Source organism: Chrysochloris asiatica, unplaced genomic scaffold (assembly GCF_000296735.1).
Source record: "Chrysochloris asiatica unplaced genomic scaffold, ChrAsi1.0 scaffold00026, whole genome shotgun sequence".
In the NCBI taxonomy this organism is placed as follows: domain Eukaryota; kingdom Metazoa; phylum Chordata; class Mammalia; order Afrosoricida; family Chrysochloridae; genus Chrysochloris; species Chrysochloris asiatica.
In genome coordinates, this window is record NW_006408544.1 from 15,647,407 (window position 1) to 15,661,391 (window position 13,985).

Consider the following 13,985-nt stretch of genomic DNA (forward strand, 5'->3'; position numbering starts at 1 on the left):
CAAATCCTGTTACCTCTTTCTTCAAACTCTAGACCAAGTTACTTACCTCTTTCTTGGACTGCTGTTTTCTAACTTGCTTCTACCCATGCTACCTTTCAATCCATTTCCAGCACTGCCAAAAGCTGTGTCAAACCATGCTTTTCCTCTGTTCGTAACACTGCACTGAGGACTACCTGACTCACTGTAAAACTTAAAGTCCTTACAGTCCCATCTTCCAACTTCATTTCCTACTGTTCTTTTCCTTACTCTATTTCAGCAACACTGCTGCCCCTCCAACAGACCAGATAGCTCCCTCCAATGATCTTTTATGATTATTCCTTCTTCCTAGAAAGTTCTTCCCCCAGGTATCCACATGACTCAATCCCTTGCTTCCTTCAAGTCTATGCTCAACTGTTAACTCCTCAGAAAAGCTTTCCAAATCATCCTCACCACTACCACCCACCTGTCCCATTCCTATTCCCTTATACAGCAGAGACTTTATACTATCTTTACAGAGATAATTTACACTTGATAAAATTCACCCACTTAAACTGTTTCAGTCAGTGGGTGTTAGTACATGCACAGAGTTGTGCAACTATCCGCACAATCCTATTCAAGAGCACTTCCTTCACCCCAAAAAGTTCCCTAAGGATCTTTAAAGTCAATCCACACACCCACAAGTTCCAGGAAACCAGTAACCTACTATCTGCAGCTATAATCTTGTCTTTGTAGAAATTTCACATAAAAGTCACTGCTTCTTTCACTTAGTATGTTTTGGATTCATCTGTGTTGGTGCATGTACAAATAGTTAATTCCTTTGCATTGATGATTGTTGTTGTTAAGTGTCATCCAGTCAGTTCTGATTCATAGTGGCCCAGTACAGGGTTTCTGAGGAACAGCTAGTTGGTTTGAAGTGCCAAACATGTAGTTAACAGTCCAGTGCTTATCCTATAGCACCACACACCAGGATTCCTTACTGATGATGTTGTTAAGTACTGTCAAGTTGGTTCCTACTCAGAGCAACCCTGTACAGGGCTTCCGAGGAGCAGCTGGTAGGTTTGAACAGTCGACCTTATAGTTTGCAATCCAGTGCTTATTTATCCTACAGCACCAAACCAGGAGTCCTTATTTATGTTGGTGTTGTTAAGTGCTCTCAAGTTGGTTCCGACTCATAGTGACCCTGTATAGGGTTTCCAAGGAGTGGCTGGTGAGTTTGAACCACCAACCTTGTGGTTCAAAACCTTTTGGTCTAGTGCTTTATCCCACAGCATTACACCAGGACTCCTTATTTATGATGTTGTTGTTGTTGTTAAGTGCCGTCGAGTCGGTTCCGACAGATAGCGATCCTGTACAGGGTTTCCAAGGCTGTAAATCTTTACGGGAGCAGCTGGTAGTTATGATAATATCCTACTATATAGATATATCAGTTAATTGTTTTCCGTTTGGGCATACAGTGAATAATGTTGTTGGTTAAGTGCTGTCAAGTCAGTTCTGACTCATAATGACCTTGTATGGGGTTTCTGAGAAGCAGGTGGTGAGTTCGAACTGCCAAACTTGAGGGTCAAACTGACTTTGGGGTTCAAACAGACCTTGAGGTTGAGTGTTTATCCTATGACACCATACCATAGAGCATAGAATTCATTTACCTTCTTTATTATCTATCTATTCACTAGAATGTAAGCTTCATGAGTGCAAGCATATTTTTAAGTTCCGTCCTTGGCTGTATCTTCGTTTCCCAGTGCACAGGAGGTACTTCATTAGTATTGAGTGAATGATGAAGGAGGTGCTTCATTAGTATTGAATGAATGATGAATCAATGATGAATCAATGAATAAACGAATCATAAAGCTATCATTGCCTAACTAATTTACATTTCCAATGGAAACCCTAACAGGATTTTTCCAAGAACCTAATAATTAGGCAAATCTGCTACACAGGAACTTTTTAAAGTATTGAAGAGCAAAGATGTCAGCTTGAGGATTAAGGTGCACCTGACCCAAGCCATGGTATTTTCAATAACCTCATATGGATGCAAAGGCTGGACAATGAATAAGGAAGATCGTAGAAGAATTGATGCCTTTGAATTATGGTGTTGGAGGAGAATACTAAAAATGCCATAGACTGTCAAAAGAACCAATAGATCTGTTTTGGAAGAAGTACAGCCAGTGTGCTCCTTAGAGGCCAAGTTGGCCAAACTTCGTCTCTCATACTTTGGACATATTGTCAGGAGGGAACAGTCGCTGGAGAAGGATATCATGCTTGGTAAGGTGGAGGGTCATAGAAAAAGAGGATGATCCCCAACAAGATGGACTGGCCAGTTGGCAGCATTGATGGACTCAAGTGTGGCAATAGTAGTGAGGTTAGCCCAGGATCAGATATTGTTTCGTTCTGCTGTGCATAGGGTCGCTATGAGTCGGTGCCGACTCGATGGCACCTAACAACAAGTTGATTCTAAAAGACATCTGGAAGACCAAAAGAAACAGAACAGCATTATAAAATGTAGAAAGACTTACCCTACTTGTTGTTAAGCGCTGTAGAGTTGGTTCTGACTCATCTATCTTGCACCAATATAGAACTGTCTTAATTATTTAACTTTCTAATAATTCATGTAGTATAAAAAAACATGAATTATTAGAAAGTGAAAATAATTAGGGTAGTTCTGCATTGGTGCAACGATAGATTGTTATTGTGAGGTGCCATCCAGTCAGTTCCAACTCATAGCAACCTTATACACAACAGAATGAAACACTGCCCGGTTCTGCATCAACCTCACAATCATTGCTACTGTCACGGTGCCAAATCCATCTTGTTTAGGTCTCCCTCTTTTTTGTTAACCTACCACTTTACAGAGTATGATATCCTTCTATAGGGACTGATCCTTCCTGATAATATGTCCAGAGTATGAGAGAGACTTTGGCTACTAAAGAGCATTCTGGTTGTACTTCTTCCAACACGGATTTCACATTCTTCTACCCAAGCCTCAACATAAATTTGATACTTGTTCTTGCTTTAATTTTAGCAGAATTCATCGGGCTCTAATAGGAGCTCTTTTCAAACTGATTTCTTACATTTTTTAGTGCTTCAAACCAGATCCTGACAGACATTATAACAAATTACTATGCGTTTATTTTGGTATGTAAAATTTTGAAATTCAAGCGTAATTTTTCATAATATGCATTTTCCATTAATTAAAAAAAATCATTTGTATAATCCATGACAGACTTATATGGTTAAAACTATGTTATTTTCATTTTAGAGTTAAAAAACTAAGTACAGATAGCAAGTAACTTGTATAACCGCAGTTAGCACACACTGGATTCAAATCACGTTGACTCCAAAGTCTGATATATTAGCTGCTATGCTGTATATAAAGTCCTGGTGTGGCACTGCGGGCTAATGCGTCAGACTGCAAAGTCGTTTGAACTGCAAGGTTTGTGGTTCAAGCTCACCAGCTACTCCTTGGAAACCCTATACAGGGTCGCTATGGGTCGGAATCGACTCGATGGCACTTAACAACAACAACATGCTATATATAAGGAGCTGTGGTAGCATAGTGGTTATGAGTTAGGCTGCTAACCTCAAGGACAACAGTTTGAAACTACCAGCCGTTCCACAGGAGAAAGATGAGGCTTTCTGCTCTTATAAAGATTTATAGCCTCAGAAACCCTATGTAAGGTCACTAAGAGTTGGAAACAACTCCACGGCACATCACCACCACCACGTTATATACTGTCTGTACGTACTACTTTTCAAATATATGTGCATACTCTTGTGATGAAAAATAAATTAAACAATATTTGTAGTAACTGCTTAGTCTCAAAGGGCAACTACTATGTTGCTTTATTTAAAAGGACCAACACAATGAACAAACAAGAAAGACTTCTTGAGCTAATACTTCAGACATTTAAGTGAGTAAGTCAAAAAGTAGTGCTACTAGTGTTCCAGTTCATACATGCACAGGCTTATTCCAAACAAAATGTGTTTAAATACATATCTGTGATCAGTGGATACCTGCCAACAAGCTCTCCCAGTAATACACTTGTCTTAGTCTCCTTAAGAGTGCTTAAAAAAAGGTCCAATTAAAACAGGGACTTCTAAGGAGATCTGCTGGATCAAGGTAGAGAGGTCAGTTTAGGTTATGGCAACTGTTTCTGTGAATTCCAAAGGAGTGGTTTTGCAAGATTTTCTTGAAGGACACAGAATGATCACAGCGGCTTATTCGGAAAAAGTTTTAAGAAAACGGAAAACTGCACTGATGATATCAAAGACCAAGAAAGTTGCACTGAGGAATTTTTTTGATCACAACAATGTACCTTGTTCATTCTTCAGGGGTAGCAAGGGTGGTCCTACTGGAAATTTGTTGGGAAACCTTACCTCATCCACCTTACAACCCTGATTTTTGCCCCTTCAAACTTCTTTTTCTTCCTAAAACTTAAAGAACATTTCAAAAGACCATGATTGGTATCCCTCAAGGATGCCTAAACTGCTGTTTTGATGTGATATAAATTGAAGAGCTAAGAATTCTTCAGGAATGGGTTAGAGAGATGGGAACACTACCCTCAGAAGCCATAACATAGTCTACAAAGACAGTGTTCTACATCCTAGTTTGGTGCATAGTGACTGGGATCTTAAAAGCTCATGAGCAGCCATCTAAGTTACAACTATTGGTCTCTCCATGTGTGGCAAAAACAAGAATGATAAAAATTGAAAGATGCTTAGAATCAATTAGTCCAATGAACTAATTGAACATGTAACCATTAGTTTTCACAACTGAGACCAGAAGAACTAGATGGTGCCCAGCCACCATTACCAACTGCTCTGAAAGGGATCACATTAGAAGGTCTTGGATAGAGTGGGAGACAATGTGGAACTAAATTCAAAATAATAAAGACTGGGCTTACTGTTCAGAAAGAGATGGGAGTAACCTAAAACTATAGCCCGTGACCACCTTTCTTGTCTGAAATGGAACTCACCCTCGTGACCCAATTTTCAACCAACCAGTGGACAGGTATACAGAGGGGACAGCAACACTAGTGAGATTCAACCATTGAAGATCAAAAGGGCAACATTTCCCTGGGGACATGTTCAGAGGTATTAGAAAGGAACTAGGAACCACAGGGAGGAAGAGAATAACTGTTGCTACACAGAGGAGATTGTAATACAAAGGATATGATTTGTTGGATATAAAACTGATAATCTGCTCTGTAAACTTTCTGTCAATTAAAAAGTTTTTTGTTTTGTTTTTTTTTTAACTAAAAGAATAGACCTACATGGAGAATAGGCCAAGAAACAATAGCTCTGAATTTTCACATTTTTATTTAATAAAGGTTTCTTTTGATTTTATAGCAATGCTTCTTGACTTACATTGTATGATTACAGACTCATAACGGTGAGCTCCTCTAATTCTTTATCATTAATCAGCATACCTAAAAATTTTCCACATCTAAATATTAAACCTTGCCTGCACTACTAAGTTATTTCCTCCTTTCCCAAACTCAAATATGGAGATAATAGATTTAGACATTCATCTGGCAACTGGTTTTCAATAAATACTTGCTGAATAAATAAAGTGGCTTCAATTTCTGTGATACCAGGTCCAGAAACATTAGGCTCACCTTTGGTACTCTCTCTCTCTCAGTTTGAATATAATTTATCACCAAGTCCTATAGATTGTACCTTAAACTATTTCTTTTAAGTTGTTCACCAAGTAATTTGGGCTTTCATTGCCTTTATAACTACTTCTAAACGTCCAACTTGTCTGAAAGAGTTATCTTTAATCATGCTCCTATTTAAAAAATATGTGATGGTGACTGTAATTGTAGAAGATGAGTAACTACAATGCGGGAGTAGTTAATCTTCCATTTCAGGAACAAACAATCCCAGGACCATCAAGAAAGAAGAGCAAGAGGGGAGTGTGAGATCCCTTCCTAGAAATGCTGCAACAGCACAAACAGTGGCTGTGTGCCTGTGTGCAGGAGGTTCGCTGGCACAATGTGTTCTTGGGACATTTAATTTATATATTTTTGTGTTTTAAGTGTACATTAAATACCTTTGCCCTATTTATTTGTGAAATATAAGATATAAATGGGGACCCATAGGGAGGAAGGAGGATAAATGTTACAGGGAAGGGATTACAGGGGATTATAATCATTGAGATGAAACAAGGTGTACAGCTTGCTGAAAGTAGAGCTAATGATATGTCTGTAAACCTTCACCCAATTCACAATAAAAAGTTTAAAGTGTGTGTGTGTGTTTGTGAAGGTTCCTTCTTAGCTGTAGGACAAAGTAAAACTTTATGCAAGACACCTAAGAACCTTCAAATCTGGACCCCCAACTAATCCTTCCCCTTCGTCTACCTTCTTTTCCTCATATATGCCTGTGTCCCTGCCTCAGAAAATCTTCTTTCCTCAACAGACTGCATATTTCAATGTTGTTTTGCTTTTTCCTAAGTGTTTTTCTCTGTCTTGAATGCATGCCCTTCTATGCCATTGCTATCTTCAAAGCCCACCTGCATTCAATCTCCCCTGCCCTACTTTGGAATTCCTTTACCTGTGCTTTTTTAGTAGTTTGTATCTACCTCTATTATCACACTCACTACACTGTATCACAGTTATCTCAAAATTATAAACTGCTGAAGGTCAGAGCCCACACCTCACCCTTCTTCGAGGTCCAAAAATCTAGTACAATCTCTAGCATATTCCATGGCTTAATTAAGCTATGATTCCAGCTATCAACAAGAATTCTAGTATCTGAAAGAAGCTATCTGGAAATGGGCCTAAGGCAGAAAGAGCTGTATATTCTTTTACCTAATATGAAGTTTTATTTTGTGTTTAAAACATGACCTTAGTTTCAGATTGAGCTATGATAAAAGCTTTTTTAAAAAAACTAAAATAACATCAAAATTTCCATACTAATATCAGAGTCTTGGTGTGCCACTGTAGGGTAAGAACTGGACCACAAGGTCAGTTTGAACTGTAAGGTCATTGGTTCAAACTCAATAGCCTTTCTTCGGAAACCCTATACAGGGTTGCTATGAGTCAGAACTGACTTGACAGTACCTAATAACATCTGTAGTGTACAGATCAAGGCTAACCTGACACTTAATTTCCATTTTGATGGAAATAATCTTTCCTGCTGTAACATGCTAACTGTGCACCTAGCTTTTTTGTATTTTTAGGATTATATATCTATTCTTATTTAATATAAATGCTATTCTTGTGCTTTAGAAAGGCAGATGTGACAATTTCATCTTAACACAGCAGCTTGACAAACCACAACAGTTTGAAAAATTCTCTTAATTCAGCTATAAAACATCTGAAACCATAATGAAGGACAGAAAGAAAATAAATGCAGATCTGGCACCAGTAACTGATAAATAATTTTATTAGTTTGGGAATATAATCCACTGTGAATTCCTTACTTTTTCCATAAAAATATCATATAGTTTATATATAACAAAATGCTGGCTCATAAAAAAGGAGAAAAAAGAACCCAACAACCCTGAGAATTTTTAATATATGTTTTTTCTTTCCTTTTACTCAGACATGTTTAGGGCTGAAAACTGGAAAAATATCTATCACCTGTCCCCACCCTAAATATTCTAGCACTTTTTTCTCACTCTTCTACATAGTTAGTTAGTAAAACGTAGTCTTTAGTAATCATATATAATTTTGCTATCTTTTATTATAAATCTACTAAATAAAATTTGCCTTAAAAGAATCACATAAAGAAAATGCTTAAGATATATACAATTTAAAAAAGTGGAATACAAAGGCACAAACAGAGAGATCACAAAATAACAAAGTCATTTATGTGTATTCATAGAAATAGAACAAAATGTTAACAGTGGCTCTCTGGAATGTGAAACTATGTCTGTTTTTTCTTTTTATATTTTTCTGTAGTTAACAAACTTATTTTAATCTTTACAAATAAACATAAGTTTACAGTGAACCCATATTATATGCAGGAAATGACATTTGCCTTTTGTAAGTATCATATATTACTAGTGGTTGCATACATATGCTGATGTGACTGAAGTTTTATGTAAGAAGCATCTAGATCAATGCTGGTTTCATTTACTGCACTGAATTATTATTTTTTTAAATTAATTTTAAATTTAAAATTAAATATCATTATTTGGTGAGCTACTATTAACATACCTGCAGAAGACAAATTTATGCAAACAAAAAGAATAAACAAACTAATATAATATTTACTCATTTCTCTCCTTTGTCTTCCAAAGAACAAGCACATTCACTTCAATTTCCTAGCCTCAGGGCCTTTTCTCATTTCTTACCTGAAGTAAAATCCACATTTTAAACAATAATAATCTCATTGCTATCAAGTAGATTCCAATTTATAGCACTCCTGTTGAGCAAAGTAGAACTGCCCCATAGGGTTTTCAAGGCACAAATTTTTATGGAAGTTGACTGTCACATTTGTTTCTCCTACAGAGAGCCGGCAGGTTCAAATGCTGGCCTTTCACTTAGCAGCCAAGCATTTAACTCACAGTGACACCAGGGCTCCTTCAAAAATATCCACACAAAATTACAAGCTTATTATAAAGGTTACTGAGATAACACTTAAAACATTCGTAAGATATGTTAAAAGCAGGATGCACTGTCCATATCAAAATTCTTTGTAACTAATGTTTCTTTATAGCTATTTCTGGAGTCCTGTTGTAGCACTGTAGGATAAGCACTGAACTATTAGCTGCAAGGTCCCACCATACACTCCTTGAAAACCCTATACAGGGTCACTGTAAGTAGGAACTGACTCGATGACACTTAACAACAATAGTTATTTCTAAATATAAAAAACAATTTCTCTCTAAAGAAATTCCAACACTAACTCACATATAAAAGATTGTCCGTTTCAGAAAGTAGACTTATAAGAATCAAATTTCTCTGCACAAATTACTTCTTAGGCTACCACCCATGCAATACAATAATATCATTATCAAAATGTACTTGACTATTTTATTTTTGTATAGATTTGTTTATCCTCAGGCTAAATAAAATCAGACAGATACACGCTTTCACTCCATGGTTAGGCCGGTAGTAGGTACTCCAAACCAACAGTGCCTTCACTAAACATAATTTTCTTTTAACCGTAAGGTAGGCCCCTTTGGGGAAATCCACTCCTGGTAAGTGCTTGCCCTCAGCAAATGCTACCCAGTAAAGTGAGTGAGTGCAGACATTTTACAGATGTTTGCCTTTCCAAGTTCTGCTCTATTTCCCATGATCATGTTCTACTTGCCTACCTGTGCCTTCAATGGCAAAATAAAGAATAGCAGCAATTTGAGAGTGGCAATGATAGAATGAATAAAACTAGCGTAATACAGCATCGGTGTTTGTTTTAGAATTAACACCAAAGGAAACCACCTCCAAGGTTTCCCATTCAGGAATGAAGAAATACTTGAGCTGAAAAATCTGTTTTACTTAAAAAGAAATATTTTTTTTAAATGACTAGTTTGCTAGATAACACTCAAATTTTGGAAAATGAAAAGCTGACCCTCTTTCTTCTGTATTCCATGAAGTGCTATGGTGGTACTAGAAATAAATTTTATAAATACATACAAACTCTTACCTTTTTAAAAATGAATTAATCTTAGAAAGCGCAAATATAATTTAAATGTTGTACAACTGAAGGAATAACTAAGCATTATACATATAAAATATTAGCAACATGAATGTTTGTACTTGTTTTGCATAAAAAAATAAAGAAAATGGACTAATTTATTAATAAAATGTTTTTTAAAAGTCCCAAACAATATTCACAGTTATGTACTTACACTAGCAACTGTGTGTATATAGTCACCTGAAAAATCACTAGAGAACAAGATGAATTTTAACTATTTTGGTGTATATATTCACCAGAAAAATCATTACAGAACAAGAAGAATTTTAACTATTTTGGTGATCTAAAAGTAAATACTATTGACTTAATTTAAAAAATAAGCAAAAACCACTATTTGTTGTTGCTAAGTGTCATCGAGTTGCTTCCAACTCATAACAGCTCTGTAAGGAATGGTTGATTGGTTTAAACCAATGACCTTGTGGTATGTAGTACAGTGCTTATCCTACAGTGTCGCACCAGGATTCCAAAACCACTAAAGACAAATCCTAAACTAGAATAATCAGGTACATTCATGACCTAATTCGCAAAATGGAAGTTACAGCATTATTCTTAATATCAAACATGTTATCAATTATAAGGCAAAATGTTTAAGTCAAAGAACAGGGAGTCTGTAAAACTCGTGTGGGTGTTAGAAAACCCCACTTAACAGCCTGCCTTTATTTCCCAATCATATGCTTCCCAGCATGTTCTAAAGAACACTGCTAGAAAAAGAATGTTGAGCTCACATACCTAATTTTATGTCCAACTAAAATAAGTCATCCTGTTTCATTTAAGAAAAAATATCAACTTTGCAAATTAGAAATGAAAGAAGCATGGACAGATACTTTAAATTGCTGAGTTTTTACTGACGAAGTATAAATAATCAGGAGTTTCTTTTCTACAAGGGTAGCAATAAAAATATGGAAAATCTGACCCTTCATGGCACCTGCTGTCCTTCCATTTTTTTCTGTCTATGCTTACTCTGTGTCTTGTCTTATTTTTAATTTCATGCACACCATGAATAGCTTCCTTAAATTTACCTCTATCTAGGAATACCAAATGTAGTGCGAGGTATGACCCAAGGAATACCAAATGTAGTGCGAGGTATGACCCAAAGTGCAATTTCTAAGGAGGTCAAAATAAAGACTGGAGAAAACTGGAATCTACATATCCCAAAAATGCACTATATGGCACCATAGTATACATGGCACATAAGATATAAGTGGCATTTTAAAAAAAGAAAAGAAAAAAGATCTAAGTGGTACAGAGAAAGACTAAGGTAGATTGAAGAGACAGAAAGTTTCAAAGACATGGTGGGACTTGACGTGGGCTCTAAGGTATGGGGTGCAACTCACATAAACAGGAAGGTATAGAGCAGTTCAGATGCAACAACAAAAGGTATAAGATACAGATGAGAAGGAGAATGTACATGGCTCACAGTTTAGAGTCAATAAGAAATTAGAAAACAAGAAGTGCAGAAGAGGAAGGTTTGCATTTCAGCCTTTTTTTATACCTGGGAAGCATGCCATCCTCCCATCATGAATTGATGCACTAAACAGAGGTAATGACTTTCACAGTTGAGAGTCACGATACTAAAACAGGTTTAGGAAGAATGGCACGAAGCACTGTGATTTAACTTTAGACTTTCTGATGTTAGATGATAAGGGTAGCAGCAGTGAGAATGGAAAACACTGACAAACAGGAAAGTCTAAAAATGAATCAGTATTTTTCAACAAGTTGTTGTTTTTAAGTGCCATTGAGTCAGTCCTGACTCATAGCGACCCTGTATAGGATTTCCAAGGAGTAGCTAGTGAATTTGAACTGCCGACCTTATGGTTCAAACTGACCTTGCAGTCCAGTACTTTTTCCCACAGTGCCATACCAGGATTCCCAAGATAAGACTCATTTTAGACATACTGACTTTGAAATGATAAATATCAAAATCTCTAACAACAGATGTGGGATTAGAGCTCAAGAGAGTTAAGGACTTGAGAAATATTTGGGAATCATCAGCATATAAATAAGAGGAGGTTATGTAGAAGGAAAAACAGTACTGAGAAAGAAGAGAAAAGGAGTCATAAGTAAAAAATAGAAGACAGGTAGGAGGGTATCTAGGAGAGAAACTTAAGAAAGGAGTAACTAACTCAGAAAGAACCTGAAAATGGATTTGACTTGAAGACTACTGCTAGTCTTGGGGTGAAAAATTAAACCAAAGTGATATGAGTAAAAGTAGACTGAATAGGGTTAAAGAAAGAAATAGGGAAGAATAAAATGGCCACACAAAACAGCAAAACAAAGAGAAAAATAGGTTGGTAGCTAAAGTTGCCTGTTGCCATTGACTGGATTCTGATCCAACCCTATCTACAGGACAGAGTACCTGCCCCATATGCTGTAGGATAAAGCACTGGACCACAAGGTCAGTTTGAACTGCAAGGTCAGTGGTTCAAAGTCACCAATTGCTCCTAAGAAACCTATACAGGATTGTTGTGGGTCAGAACCGATTCGGTGGCACTTGACAACAACAACAATCTTTATGGTGGTGGGGTGCTGTAGGATTAGCACTGGACTGTGAAGCACAAGGTAGGCAGTTCAAACCCACCAGCCACTCCTCAGAAACCCTACACAGGGCCACTATGAGTCGGAACCGAATTGATGACACAGGTGTGGCACTGTGGGTTAAATTAATGCGCCAGACTGCAAAGCCGTTTGAGCTGCAAGGTTGGCCGTTCAAGCTCACCAGCTGCTCCTTGGAATCCCTTTATAGGGTCGCTATGGGTCGGAACCGACTCAATGGCACTTCACAACAACAACAACAACAATAATGTTTATGGAGGACTCCTAGTATGGCGTTGTAGGATCAGCAATGGAATGCTAACCGCAGGGTCACCAGTTCAAATCCACCAGAAACTCCTTGGAAACCCTATACAGGGTTGCTAAGAGTCAGAACCAATTTGACTGCACTGAACAACAATCTTTATGGCAGCAAAATGCCATATCCTTCTCCCACGGAATGGCTGGGGTTAGAACCATTGACCTTTCAGCTAGCAGTTGAGTGCTTAATTACTGGGCCACCAAGACTCCTCCAAAATGGCAGCAGTAACCCCGAAAAGAGGTATTTGCAAATTATTAAATCTACTCAGAAGCACTTGGAAGAAAGACCCCATGATCTACTTCCAAAAAATTAGCCATTGAAAATCCTATGGAGCACTCACATGAAGTCATCATGAGGCAGATTTGACCCCAAGGAAACTGTAGAGTCCCTCAGTGGGTTAATGTACTGAGCTGCTAATCAAAAGATTAGTGGATTGAGTTCACCCAGAGGAACCTTGAAGAAAGGCCTGGAGACTTCTGAAAAATCAGCAATCTGAAAACACTAGGGAGCACTATTCTATGCTGTCACACTTGGTGCTGCCGTAAGGCAGACTCAAAACAGTGGTATCTGGTGTAACTGATTTATGTGCAGATCATCCTAAATGACGATTCAAGTCAGAGAAGAGTGAGGGTGAAGACGAAGGGCAGGTGGTAAAGCAATGACTGCAGAGTACAAAATAATAATAGTAATTGCACTATTTACTGAACACTTACTGTGTCACTATATCTGTAATACTGCATTATACCCGAGGCACTTTAGTTGTGTTGTCTCATTTTATTCCTACAATAACTTTAAGTGTTTAGTATTTTTATAACGCCATGTTGCAGACGAGAAAACTAAAGAACAGAGTGGTTAAATTAAGATCCCAAACCTAGAAAGTAGCAGAGTCAGGAACTGAATTCATGTTTGTGTGACACAAGTTCTTTCTATTAACCTCTACGCAAAACTGACTAAAGCATAAAAATGAATATTTATTGACTGCTCAGGAGAAATTTTTTAGTAAGATCACATACAGGCAGTTTAAGATAGGAAAACTTAAACTAAACAACAAAAAAAGTTGAAGCTAATAAAACTACTAGTTGAAGAAGAATAACCTTTCACATTTTCCCCTTGGTACTGACTCACTTTGGACCCAATTTCTCATAGAACTTGAACTCTTAACTAATGAGTTTAAGAATATGAATTCATAAAATAAAATTTGAAATCAATGGTTGGTTTGGTCTTTGGGAAAATACCCTCATCTGAAAGTTTTTAAGATGGTAGTCCTCAGTAATACTAATGGGAAACAAAATTTCACAAATTAAATATGCAGCATATTTTCTAATTTAAGTGCCTTGAAGAGATTATATAAACACAATAAAAACAGAAAAAAAACCTCTGTCTTTTGGAGCTTTGGTCACATCTAAAGAGGCTTTGAATATTTAGTTGCTTAAAGTCACGAGCTGATAAAATTACTGTGATTTTCAATATGCAGAGAAGCCAGACTACTCAGTAAAGTGTAAATGAAATAGATGCT

General features: G+C 37.1%; 1 protein-coding gene across 1 annotated transcript in view; it reads right to left on the reverse strand.

The window, feature by feature from the left end:
• Positions 1-13,985, reverse strand: part of EPS15 (epidermal growth factor receptor pathway substrate 15) — a 207,941-nt gene that overhangs the window by 58,894 nt on the left and 135,062 nt on the right. The window lies entirely within an intron of this gene.